The following is a 13,160-nucleotide window of genomic DNA, read 5'->3' as shown; positions in this document are numbered from 1 at the left end:
GATCCAAACAGTAACAAGAAAATTGGAAGATTGAATGTCCAGCAAAAATGACATCAACCTGCAAGTCTGAATGATTTAGAAAGAAAGCATTCCCTCAACATCCATCCTGGTCAATAAGAGTTGCACAATGCAGGATTGAGCTCTGGATGATATTGGCTTCAGCATCGGTGCACCAGAAGACCAATGCGACCTCTTTCTTATGTTGCAGCCAGGATGACGCTCATCGTGTCTGAGATCCATCTGGCGCACGATCACTGATCAGTGTCTCTGTGGCCTGTCTGCATCAGCTGAGGCATTTGCATATGTGTCCTTCTTTCTGCATGTGCCCCCCCCCCCCCCACCCCCACCCCATTATCCAGCCTGGCTTTCAGTCTGTTGAAGACAGACGGAGGTGACCCCATTAACATAATGATGCTCCAATATGGTGATGGTGGGAAGAGGAGAAAGTGTTTAACGCCAGCTCAGCAGTGTAAACAGTCCCAGGATTTAGTGATTAGCTGAGAACGTCTCAGGTTCAAACATTTCCCTTAAACACAGTTTGCTTTTGTTTAAGTTGTCTCTGCAGACATGATACAATATTTACCTAAACAGCAGAGTCACAACTTCCAGCCTCAAATTACGCCCCTCTTGACGTGTGCTGTCAAGAGGAGCGTGCCGGTAGAATCTATCAGCGCCCGCCGCGCCTCGCGTCTTTTCAAATCTTCCAGGTGGTGATGTGGACTTCGGTGATGGTGTTGAGCATATTTAATAGCATGTAGCAAATTCATGTTAATTAGCATATTGAGTGATGTCATGCTGCGTGTACCTGAGTTATCCTGAGCATGCGCAGTAGTAAATAAATGGTCTGAGTTTCAGTTTCCCAGATGAGACACAAAGGAGTTGTGCTGTCCTTCTTTTCTCCGTGAATATTAAGTTAGAACCACTTGGTGCCTGCCACACGCAAGAACTGCTGCAGGATGGCAAATGCTACAGGTTATGGGCACAGTAATGCAAGCCAGAGATGGTTCAGACTTTTATTCGATGGCGACGAGTAAAGTTACGAGCTCTGGGAAACGCGGTTCTTGGCGCACATGGAGTTACGCGGCCTCAGAGGAGTTATCTCGGAAGACCCGGAGATAAGTGAGGAAGACGAGGCAGCTCTTGAGGAAGACGCGGCGAAGAACGGAGAGGCACAAATAGACTTAATTTTTTCTAACAAACCTGATTGGATCATAAAATCATATAATCTTCTTTGTGGTCTATCTGATCACAATATAACACTCATCGGAAGAAAACTGTCCCGAAATCGATTTAGAAAGAGCCAAAATGAAAATAAAGTAGTAAAATTTATAATCCCTCGGAAAGACATAGAAAAACTCGAAGTAGAGTTGAGTAAACAAAATTGGAATGAGGTTTTAGCTCATAACCAGACAGATGACTGTTGTAATATCCTTACATTCCAGATCCAATATATTCTCAACAAGTTCTTTAAACAGTGCAAAAAAGCACATAGAAAAACTAAACTCCCTTGGGTCTCAGACAAAATACGCCAATTAATGAAAAAAAGGGACCGTTCGCTCAAAATCTATCTAAAGAGTAAAAATAATACTGATATGTTGATTTTCAAAAGCCTACGAAATCTGGTGTTGAAAGAGACACGTGGGGCCAAAGCAAGTTACTACATCAAAGTTCTGTCTGATACAAAGGGAAATGGTAAAAACATTTGGAAACAACTAAATAGTTTGATCAATCCTAATGCTGGCACAGATTTTAAATATGAACTGCTAATATCAGGAGAAACTATATCTGAACCTACACAGGTGGCCACAATATTCAACAACTTCTTCATTTCCTCTGTTGAGGAATTGGCATCTCAGTTTACTCCAACCAAAACATATTCAGACAACATAACACCAGTTAAACCAGCTGAAAATGACCCTGATCTGTTTCAGATGACAGAGGTGGATGCGGACACTGTCCTCAAGACCATAACCCACCTAACAACTCCTCTGCTATGGATGTGTACACACTAGATGTTGCTTTCCTTAAGAAGCACAGCCACGTCCTAGTAGGTCCTCTCACCCACATCAACACCTCGATTAAAACTGGTCAATTCCCGAGCGCATGGAAGAAAGCACTTGTTAGGCCGACTTTTAAATCAGGGAACACTCAGGAAGTAGCAAACTACAGACCAATCAGTCTCCTGCCTGTCATGTCCAAAGTATTGGAAAAAAATATCAAAGAACAATTAATAGACCACCTGGAAAGCAAAAATCTATTACACCCTCTTCAATTTGGTTTCAGGAAAAAACATTCAACAGACAGCAGCTTCCCTGCTTCTAGAACAGGTCAAGGAATCCCTCGACAAAGGAAATACAGTTGGTGCAGTGTTCCTTGATTTAAAAAAGGCCTTCGATACGGTGAACCACAACTTGCTCATATCGAGACTCGCATCTTTTCATTTCTCTGAACGTGCAGTCTTCTGGTTTCACTCATATCTGCAAAACCGTGAACAGTGTGCCGTCATAACTAATTGTAAATCCTCATTTCATAAAATCAGAACTGGAATTCCCCAAGGTACAATTCTCGGTCCCATTCTCTTTAGTCTTTATATAAATAATCTCCCAGAGGTCTGTCCAGAAGTCAAGCTACAGATGTATGCTGATGACACGGTTGTCCACATTTCTGGTAAAGACTGTACTACAATAAATGAAAAGTTGACACATAGTTTAAATAAGATCTCCACATGGCTAAAAGAATCCTGCTTAACTCTAAATACAAAGAAAACCAAATGCATCTATTTCTCCATTAAAAAAGCCCCAGTTACCCCCTTGCAGATCAAAATAAACGACGAGTTAATTGAACAGGTATCAGAGGTGGAATATCTAGGATTAATTTTAGACTCACACTTAAATTTCAAAAGCCACATTAAAAGGTTATGTAAATCCATCCGATCCAACACCAATTGTTTTAAATTAATTAGACAATGCTTGACTCCCGGCTGTGCAATGATGTTTTTAAACTCTATAATCCTCTCTCGTCTGTCTTATGGAGCCACTCTTTGGTCACGAACCAGTCAGACCACGCTAAGGCCAATAGAGAGCCTTTACCACAGGGCCCTGAAGGTGTTTGACCAAAAGCCCATTAGATTTCACCATTGTCATATTTTATCGAAACACAAGTTTTTATCCTTCTTAAATTTTATTAATTTAAGTGTTCTTAAACAGTTTTTTAAATGTGTGAATGGCTTTGCACCAGAACCACTGAGCAGGTTTGTCAGCAGACTGCAGAGCTCTGGCAGGTCCACCCGGGCAGCCTCAGGTGGGGACTGTAAGGTGCCCCCCCGAAAAACATCTTTTGCACAATCCGCTCTCTCTGTGAAAGGTGCTAGTCTGTGGAATCTGCTCCCTGTCCACCTAAAATCTATGACACAATTGGTCTCCTTCAAAAAAGAAACAAAATCTTGGATGTGCAAGCAGCAGCACTGTACCCATGTTTAAATGTGTACATAGTTTTATCTCTAACATTTCTTTTTTATTACTGTCTTGTTTTACTCTTAATTGTTTTAGTTCTGTGATAAAAACATGCATAGATGACTTTTTAAAAAATTTCCTTCCTTTCCATGTTTTTATGAATATCTGTGTTAAAAGCCCATCTATGGACAAGTGCTGCAAATTAGCTTCAGCTATAAGCGCTATAATGCAAACATCAGATACTTGTGCTACATGTGTCTATGTTTTGTCTTTGTCCATATTCAAATAAACCAGAATATGCGGAGCTGGTGGATGTGTATGGTAGGCTGTATTACCGTAGCACAGTAGAGGTTGAAAATGTTGATGAAGCGTGTGGTTGTCATGATATTCAGACGTGGCATAAAATACTTGGTCATTGCAATTTTGATGATGTGGCAAAATTAGAAAAGGTTGTTGAAGGGATGTCAATAAAAGGGAAACATGACAAGAACAACCAAAGCTGTGAAATATGCACACAGGGCAAGTTCACACAGAGTAGAAACAGAGAGGCAGACGCTAAGGCTACGACAGTACTAGAGCTAGTACACACAGACTTATGCGGCCCTATAGAACCAACAGATAAAGATGGGTACAGATATGCAATATCATTTACTGATGATTACAGTGGGATGATTTTTCCATACTTTATTAAAGCAAAGAGTGACACGGCAAAAGCTACAGAAAAATTCATAGCAGATGTAGCTCCACACGGAAAGATAAAGTGCATAAGGTCTGATAACGGTACAGAATTCACCGGGCAGGAGTTCCAGTCTTTACTGAGGAGGAACGGGATAAGGCACGAGACGAGTGTGCCCTACTCACCTCATCAGAATGGAACTGCTGAAAGAGGCTGGAGAACCTTATTTGAGATGTCACAATGTATGCTATTGGAGAGTAGCCTCCCAAAGCAGCTCTGGACATATGCTGTACAGACAGCAGCTCAAATCCGGAACAGGTGCTACAGCAAGCGGCTGGAGCAAACACCTTACCGTGTTTTCACAGGAAAAACACCTAACCTGTCCAACATGAAAGTATTCGGTTCTGAGTGCTACACATACAAGCAGGATAAAAAGAAGCTGGATTCCAGGTGTGATAAGGGAATTTTTATTGGCTATGATAAATACAGTCCAGCATATAATGTGTATTATCCTGAGACAGGAAAAGTCCTAAAACATAGGCTGGTAAAATTCATCACTAAAAGTAGCTCAGATAGCCACACTCAGACAGACTGTGACATGGGGGACGACCTGGAGCGTTATGGTAATACACCACAAGAGGTCGCCAACCAGGGTCAGCCTAAAGAGAGTACAGAGTCTAGTGTTGAGGTGACTGCTGAGGCAGGTCCGACCCAGACAGATAGTACTCAGGGAGAAAGGAGGTATCCTAAAAGGCAGAGAAAGGCTCCAGAATATTTAAAGGAGTACCAGTGTAAAGCTGAGTGTAATGATGACGAATGTGAAAATGTAGATTATTTCTACAGGGTGATTTATGACATGCCTAAAACATTTAAAGAGTCAATGGACTCTAAGAAGTCAAAAATGTGGGCTGATGCGATGAAAGAGGAGATGAACTCTCTAGCAGAGAATGACACTTTCACTCTAACCCCACTGCCAAGAGGCAAACGAGCAGTGGGAGGTCGCTGGGTATATGCAGTGAAAGAGAGCCCTGAAGGGCCAGATATGTCGCAAAAGGATACGGTCAAGTGGAAGGGATTGACTATGTTGAAACCTTTTCACCGACAGCCAACATGACCTCCGTCCGAGCGCTGATGCAGGTCGCTGTACAGGAAGACCTCACCTTGCATCAAATGGATGTAAAGACTGCTTACCTCCATGCTCCAATGGACTGTGAGGTATATATGGAGCAACCTGAAGGTTTTGAGGTAACATCAAAAACAGGAGAACACTTAGTGTGTAAACTCAACAAGTCACTATATGGCTTAAAACAGTCTGGGCGTAACTGGAACATGTTACTGCATGATCACCTTACAGAGAATGGTTTTGTACAAAATGATGCTGATCATTGTGTCTACAACAGAAAATCTGAGAACGAGAAAGTAATTCTGTTAGTGTGGGTGGATGACTTAATCATCGCGGCGAGTAACAACACCTTACTCAGTGATGTGAAAGACATGTTGAAGAGAAGGTTTAAGATGAAAGATATGGGTCCACTTAAACACTTTCTGGGAATTGACTTCAAACAGAGTGAGGGAGAGATCAAAAGGACTCAAAAGAGACACATAGAGAAGATGTTAGCAAAGTTTGAAATGTCTGAATGCAAGCCGAGAGCCACCCCATGTGAACAGAAGTTAAACTTTGACAGTGAGGGTGAAGTAATTGACTCAACAGGATACAGAGAGGTTGTAGGTAGCTTGATATACATTATGACATGTACTCGACCTGACCTGAGCTGGATCATTAGTAAGCTATCTCAACATCTAGCAGAACCAAAGCAACAGCATTGGGCTGCAGCAAAACATGTGCTGAGGTACTTAAAGGGTACTATGGACCAAGAACTACACTATCAGAAAGGTGAGAAAAGCTCACAGCTTGAGGGATACAGTGATGCTGACTGGGCAGCTGACAATGATGATAGGAGGAGCACATCTGGCTACTGTTTCAGCTTAAGTGAGGATGGTCCAGTTATATCCTGGAAGAGCAGGAAACAGCCGACAGTGGCGCTATCCACCTGTGAAGCTGAGTATATGGCGCTAGAAGCCGCTACTCAAGAGAGTATGTACCTTGTACAACTGCTTAAAGGGATGGATAGTAACCAGCATGTACCAGCCAGTCACAGTCTATGAAGACAACCAGGGAGCGATAGCTCTATCTAAGAACCCAGTCTGCAGACAGAGGAGCAAACACATAGATATAAAGTACCATTTTGTACGGTCTGCACACACAGAAGGGAAAATATCTATCGAGTACTGCCCTACTGCAAACATGGTTGCTGATGTCTTCACTAAGCCGGTGGACAAAGGCTACGTTTGAGAAGTTCAAAGGGTATTTGTTTGGAGAATAAAGTGAACTGGCAGATGTAAATGTTTTGAAGTTTTGTAGAACACTGTCAGTATGCCAAAATTTTCATTTTGGAGTTATGTTTTGTTTTTGTTTGCTGCTATAGAGAGCTATACACATGTATTTGAGTGGGAGTGTTGAGCATATTTAATAGCATGTACCAAATTCATGTTAATTAGCATATTGAGTGATGTCATGTGATGTCGAGAATGGCGTTGATCCGGATCTGGATCCAGATTCTATAATTATTTTTACATCTGGAATCGTGACTGTGCTATAAACTGCCACTTTAAGAGGGAGGGACATGAATGGTGTAACGGATATAAAAGGGTTAAATTCCACTTGTCAGTCAGACTTGTGTCTGGTAGCGCCCCTGGTGGTCACGGGAGCGTATAAAGCCTGCAGACGAGGCGCGCTCGGCGCCATTGTGATCGCGGATCAGCCGAGGTAGGGCCGCGGGTGTGGTGCGTCTGCAGGTTTTGTATGTTCTCGTGGTTAATACGCATTATTACTCCCTCCGTAGCTGCTGCGCCACCGCGAGTGTCCCGGGTGTGTCTGACCCGAATAAATGTCGTTGCACAGGTACCCATTTTTATTTGATTGTACATTTATAATTTATTATTCGCCATTGTGATCGCGGATCAGCCGAGCTGCTGCGCCACCGCGAGTGTCCCGGGTGTGTGTAGGGAATTTCCGTATTTAGATGGGATTCCACAAAGTAATTACACGCCGGCACCACTAGGAACGCGCTACATTTAGTTTGTTATTGTAATTACTGATTTCAATTGAACGCATCACAACAGTGATGTCACACAACACAGATAAACATGGGCTTAGATTGGCTGGGGCGGGACCCCCACCTGGAGGGGGCCGGACTCATGGACATTGAAAGACGCGGACGCAGAGGGCGGCCCTTCGTTCGGACCTGAGACTCACACACGGAGCAGGATCGAGCCTCAGCGCTGATATCTGAACCAACTTGTATTGATCTGCATGTTATATAAATATCTTAATCATGACCCAAATCCTCTTTATTGACCACGCACCCACACGGAGAAGAAGAACCGGGGAGGGTTAAGGAAAACCCTAACAGATGGTGCCGTGACCCGGATCTCCTGTGAGGTGATTGATCGCTCAGGGAGGCCACGCTGTATCTGATCAGCGCAAACAAAGAGGTGAGCAGAAACCATTGATTAATTCTGCCGGATAGTAGCGTGGCCTTGCATGAGCGTGTATCTGAAGTAAAGCCCGTCGAATAAAGTAATGTTAAAGCTTGCGTTCTGTGAATAGCACACGGACGACACAGATCAGTGCAGTTGGTGACGATAAGGGGGGATAAATAAAACGGTTTAAACATATATATACACTGTACACACATATGTGTACATCGTCTCCATCAGCTGACCTGTCCTGTCCACACAATAATCCTCCCCTGAATACCTGCTGAAATAAATTACTACTACTACTACTACTACTCTGCGGTCCACTGAGCGTCCAGACGGTGAGAAACAAAATCCTACTCATCTGAGCATGTGGCATCCTCACCTGAGCTGAAATGTAAATTATCTTGTAAACACTAGGGCTGAAGTTGTAATTATCTTGTAATTACATGAGCAAATTTCTAGAAATCCTGTAAGTACATGTGACGTTTGTTTGACATTAATATTGGGACTACTTTAAGACAAAGACATGACTCAATTCAGATGTGAATTGGAGACTGTATGACTAGACGACGGAAACGACGAGACGGACTTCTGCTGGTCCGAGCAGAAAAGAAGGAAGAGATGGGTGGACAATCTGGCCTGTGATGTCAGGCCGAGACCGGGAGATGACGGACGGCGACGGACAGCACAGCTTTTTTCCCCATGTGCAAGAAAATCTTCTGCAGGACCCAGATGTCGCACCAGGAGACTGAACCCAGAGAGTGGGTTCTGAGAGAACAACATTGTGACCACAACCTGGGATCCCCTCAGGCTGTACAGAAGCACAGTGCAGCCTGGAGATGAAGGGACACATCCAGAAGGTCAGTGATTGGTGGCACGAATCCCGCAACATCGGAACTGGCCCACCAACGGAAACGGAGAGAGGACTCGGTGAGACCGGAAAACACCTGAGTGAGACGGAGGAAGAGGAGAAGACGGGAGGAGGTGAGTATGAGAGTGAGAGGAGGCCCCGTGTGGAACACGGGATAGATAGTTGTTTTGTTAGATTGGCATTGTGTTCTAATAATGACCGTATAGTTTTTAGGATGTAGAAAAGTTAGGGGGGATGCATTGAATAATAATAAACTGGAAGAGTTGTATATTAGTTCAGCGAAGGAGAGCAGGAGTACGATAGAGTAGCGCGTGTGAATGAGAAGGTCTCAGGGAGACAGAGAGGTCAAACGGAGTAGATGGATGGACTGTGAATGACTTCAGGTGTGCAGCGTCAACAGAGCAGGATAATGGAGAATGTGGAATGGAAGAGAAGAAGCGTGTGCAGCTAGACTAGAACAGGACATGAAGTAGTATATTTTGTTGTGAGTAATGGTAGATGGACTGATTGAAATTGTGTTTTTGCTTTTGTTGAAGAGGGGACATATAACGGAGATGCGGGCCATCAGCCCGGTGCTCCTGACAGCGTCCCGGTGAGAAGCAGGTTTACATTTTGAATCCTCCCGCATGTGAGAGTAGACAGGAATCAGGTTAGTTTGAGTAATGAGCAGGTATTCAGGGGAGGATTATTGTGTGGACAGGACAGGTCAGCTGATGGAGACGATGTACACATATGTGTGTACAGTGTATATATATGTATTTATGTTTATGTATATGTGTGCACATGTATTTGGCATTGTTTTATCATTTTTGGTTGTTTACGTGGTCGAAATAAATAAATAAATAAAAAGTAAATAAATAAATGTCAACTCGCCAGGCGGTGACGATGAGCATCGTCCGGTGACATCGTCGCTGGTATCGTTAGAGAATGATTCATTTCATAGCTCAGTGAGGGCTGGAACATCAACTGGCTGCAAAGCTAGCTTTGGCCAGAGCAGAAGGCGAGAGGTGTGGTGAAGACCACATGACAGACACCTGGACAGGACAGGCAGGGAGGCGTGTCTCTGTCTCTCTTTTCTTTCACCCATTCAGGTCCAGAGATCCAGACCTGTGCAAAGGAAATCCAGTCCCGTCAACGACATGGGAATTCCACGGGACGTCCTGAATGCGTCTAACCAGCTGACCAACTAACCTGAGGGGGGATAACGTTGTTTAGAGAGTGTCCAATAAAAGTGATAGGATCAGTAAATAAATAAAATAAAACGGTCGGAGTTTACTAATCATACCAGGGGTTACAGCAGTTCATGACTGGCACCTCTCATAATACATATTAAACTACTAACATTTAGAGACGCATGACTAGCTGGTAAAGTTAATGTTCTGTTACAAAACGCTGCATGTTTGATCTGGTTGTTCTAGACGGACTTTTCAGAATTTGGAGCAAATGACAATGAAATTATAGGATATTGTGTTTCGGATGCTTTTGATTAATGAAGGGAAGTTATGGGGAATTTTATTGTGTTAAGCAGATACAGTTGTAGGGAATTTTTATGGCAGGTGGAGGCCGTTGTGTACTATGTATACGGTGGCTATGATTGAGTGTATTGACAGAGCGGTGGGGGAGGCCATGCCCCCGCCGACCGGATGATGGAGCTGGAGGCCCGGCTGGAACGGGGCTCCAAGGAAGGAGGAGCCGGAGGGAATGCCTGAGACGTGGCGTTCATGTTCCCACCGGTTCTGAGGATGACGAAGAACATCATCTATAGTTGGGGTTTGCATGCTACATGACACACTGTTGCTAAGGCTAACACATGGTGACTGTGCGCAGGGAGAGGTAATGATAATCGTGTTTAGTTTTCTTGTGGGGATTCTAGATCTCTGTCTTAAGGGGTTTTTAGTGTCCCTTATGGGCGTCGTAGGTGAGGCTAGCACACTCACAAGACTAGGCCTTGGAAATGTTTAGATTTTTCCACTTTGTTGCACGACACGCCTTTGCGCCGGTTTGTGAGTTCAAGCTGAGTTCCCTGGGATGGACGTTCACGTGTCCTGGAAGTAACATCAAGCTCCCAAGGGGGGGGAGGCTTCCAGGCTGTGACAACCCGCTGGACGGGGACACTCATGGATCGGTTGCGGGGTCCTCATATAGCTTGCACCATACATTGGTTTATGGAGTGACCCAGTTGGGTCACACCATCAGGGGAAGTTGTAGGGAATTTCCGTGTTTAGATGGGATTCCACAAAGTAATTACATGCCGACACCACTGGGAACGCACTACATTTAGTTTGTTATTGTAATGACTGATTTCAATTGAACGCATCACAACAGTGATGTCACACAACACAGATAAACATGGGCTTAGATTGGCTGGGGCGGGACCCCCACCTGGAGGGGGCCGGACTCATGGACATTGAAAGACGCGGACGCAGAGGGCGGCCCTTCGTTCGGACCTGAGACTCACACACGGAGCAGGATCGAGCCTCAGCGCTGATATCTGAACCAACTTGTATTGATCTGCATGTTATATAAATATCTTAATCATGACCCAAATCCTCTTTATTGACCACGCACCCACACGGAGAAGAAGAACCGGGGAGGGTTAAGGAAAACCCTAACATGTGTCTGGCCCGAATAAATGTCGTTGCACAGATAAATGGATCCCGTGTCTTGGTTGTACGTCACGAAACACACAACGCAGAGTCAACCACGTTACAATGGCATGGTGGGATTGCAGACCCTCGCCTCCAAAAGACTATTGGATCTTGTGAGACAGTAAACAGGGCTTCCGGATCAGAGGGGCCAAACCTGCTCTAGCTTGCTGCTCCGGAACGTACTACAAGACTCCTTCTGGACTCTTTTTCCCCATCATGCCATTCGTGTCCCTCCCTCTTAAAGTGGCAGTTTACAGCAGAGGCACAATTCCAGATGTAAAAATAATTCTAGAATCTGGATCCAGATCCAGATCAACGCCATTCTCGGGGAGGACCGAGCCACGGACAGAACCTTGCTTGTGTAAAAATTTCAAGTCAATTGGGTTATTAGTTTTTGTGTTATGCGCTCGGACAGACAAACAAACAAACAAACAGACAGACAAACGCACCCAATTGCAATACCCTCGCCTCCTCTTCGGCGAGGGTAACAACCAGGTGACTGTGAATGGAGACGCCTCGCTGGCAGAGGAATTAAATCATTTCTTTGCCCGCTTTGAGGCTGACAGACCTGTGCTGAGGACGGTAAACCCCAGGAAAGCTGCAGGGCCGGACGGAGTACCTGGGAAGGTACTCAAAAAGCCTTCACCACCATCTTCAACCGCTCCCTGTCACCATTGTCCCCCCCTGCCTGAAATCTGCCACCGTCATCCCAGTCCCCAAGAAGTCGGCCATCGACAGCCTGAATGATTACAGGCCTGTTGCACATACGCCTGTGATCATGAAGTGCTTCGAGAGGCTGATCGCTAACCACATCAAAGACACAAGGAGATTCTAATCTGGGTGGGGGGTACCTTCTGAGGAGAAGACAAATAAAATTTCTCCTCATCATGGATGGAGGTAATAAAATGGATGGCAAAATGTGTAAACTAAAAACAGAACCTCAAACTTCACCATTCTAAGGGAAAACAAACAGAACAAATTGTCTTCATGAGCTCAAAAGTGATCATTGTGGCAAAGATGTTGGTAATTCTCTCCATGATATTATCTTCAGCATGTTGATATGCATAGGTATAAAAAGTCAACACAGCAGTCCTTATAATAAGTCTCGTAGAGATTTTGAAAGCGTGGATTAAAAATTGTGAAGCAAAAAATTTGCTTTTATCACTAAAAAGTATATTAGTTATTGTCTCCATAGAGCAATCCAAACTGTCTCGTGCACAATTCAGTCAGATTTATAAGATGCCATTTCAAAGGACATGACTTCAAAGAATGTGGGTAAGAAGAGATCAAAGGACATTAAAGGCAGATGAATACGGGATTAAAGCTGCTGAGCAGGAATGTGTCCCCCTTGAGCCGGTCCCAAGCCAGGATAGATGCAGAGGGTTGCGGCATAAATGGCATCCGGCATAAAACGTTGCCGGAATTAAGCATGCAATCAACTTAGAAGGCTGATTTTCTGTGGCGATGGCAACCCCTGACGGGACCAAGCTGAAAGAAGGGGGGGGGGGGAAATTCCGCCGAGGCGTTTTCTGCTGTTAAAAAACAAACAAAACTAGAAAACGACAATCAGAGACTGCAGACCCTCGTCTCCAAAAGACTATTGGATCTTGTGAGACAGTAAACAGGGCTTCCGGATCAGAGGGGCCAAACCTGCTCTAGCTTGATGCTCCTGAACGAACTACAAGGACTCCTTCTGGACTCTTTTTCCCATCATGCCATTCGTGTCCCTCCGTCTTAAAGTGGCAGTCTACAGCACAGGCACAATTCCAGATGTAAAAATAATTCTACAATCTGGATCCAGATCCGGATCAACGCCATTCTCAGGGAGGACCGAGCCACGGACAGAACCTTGCTTGTGTAAAAATTTCAAGTCAATTGGGTTACTAGTTTTGAGTTGTGCGCTCGGACAGACAAACAAACAAACAAACAAACAGACAGACAAACACACCCAATTGCAATACCCTCGCCTC

The sequence above is a fragment of the Brachionichthys hirsutus genome, chromosome 16 (genome assembly GCF_040956055.1).
Source record: "Brachionichthys hirsutus isolate HB-005 chromosome 16, CSIRO-AGI_Bhir_v1, whole genome shotgun sequence".
Lineage (NCBI taxonomy): Eukaryota > Metazoa > Chordata > Actinopteri > Lophiiformes > Brachionichthyidae > Brachionichthys > Brachionichthys hirsutus.
This window is presented reverse-complemented; position numbering follows the sequence as displayed.